The following is a 547-nucleotide window of genomic DNA, read 5'->3' on the forward strand; positions in this document are numbered from 1 at the left end:
GACTGAGGTGCCCTTGAGCAAGGCACCGAACCCCCAACTGCTCCCCGGGCGCCGCAGCATAAATGGCTGCTCACTGCTGCGGGTGTGTGTGTGTTCACTGCTGTGTGTGTGCACTTTGGATGGGTTAAATGCAGAGCACTAAATCAAAGTATGGGTCACCATACTTGGCCACATGTCACATCACTTTCTATATCTGAACTCTGCAATACTTTCTTTCACATCTCAATTGTCATTCCTGATGCTTTGCAGTAATTTTTGCTCCTCGGGTTGTCCCTCCCTAAGTGACAGACAGTATAGCAGTAGAGCAAGACTCATCATGATCTTCAGAAGAAAAAAAATATGTATAAATAAAAAATATTGGAATGTTTATGGAAATAACACATAAGGTATCAGCTTTTATACTTTGTGGTAGTTAATCATTGCTACTCAATATTGACACAGATGTTTCTCACCTGTATAAATACAAATACAGAGTCAAATATTAAAGTGAAGCCAAACTCCAGGGGTAAAGTTCTGTTTGTTTCTGAAAAGTCATGTGATCTTGATT

The sequence above is a fragment of the Sinocyclocheilus rhinocerous genome, unplaced genomic scaffold (genome assembly GCF_001515625.1).
Source record: "Sinocyclocheilus rhinocerous isolate Xijiao unplaced genomic scaffold, SAMN03320098_v1.1 scaffold603, whole genome shotgun sequence".
In the NCBI taxonomy this organism is placed as follows: Eukaryota; Metazoa; Chordata; class Actinopteri; order Cypriniformes; family Cyprinidae; genus Sinocyclocheilus; species Sinocyclocheilus rhinocerous.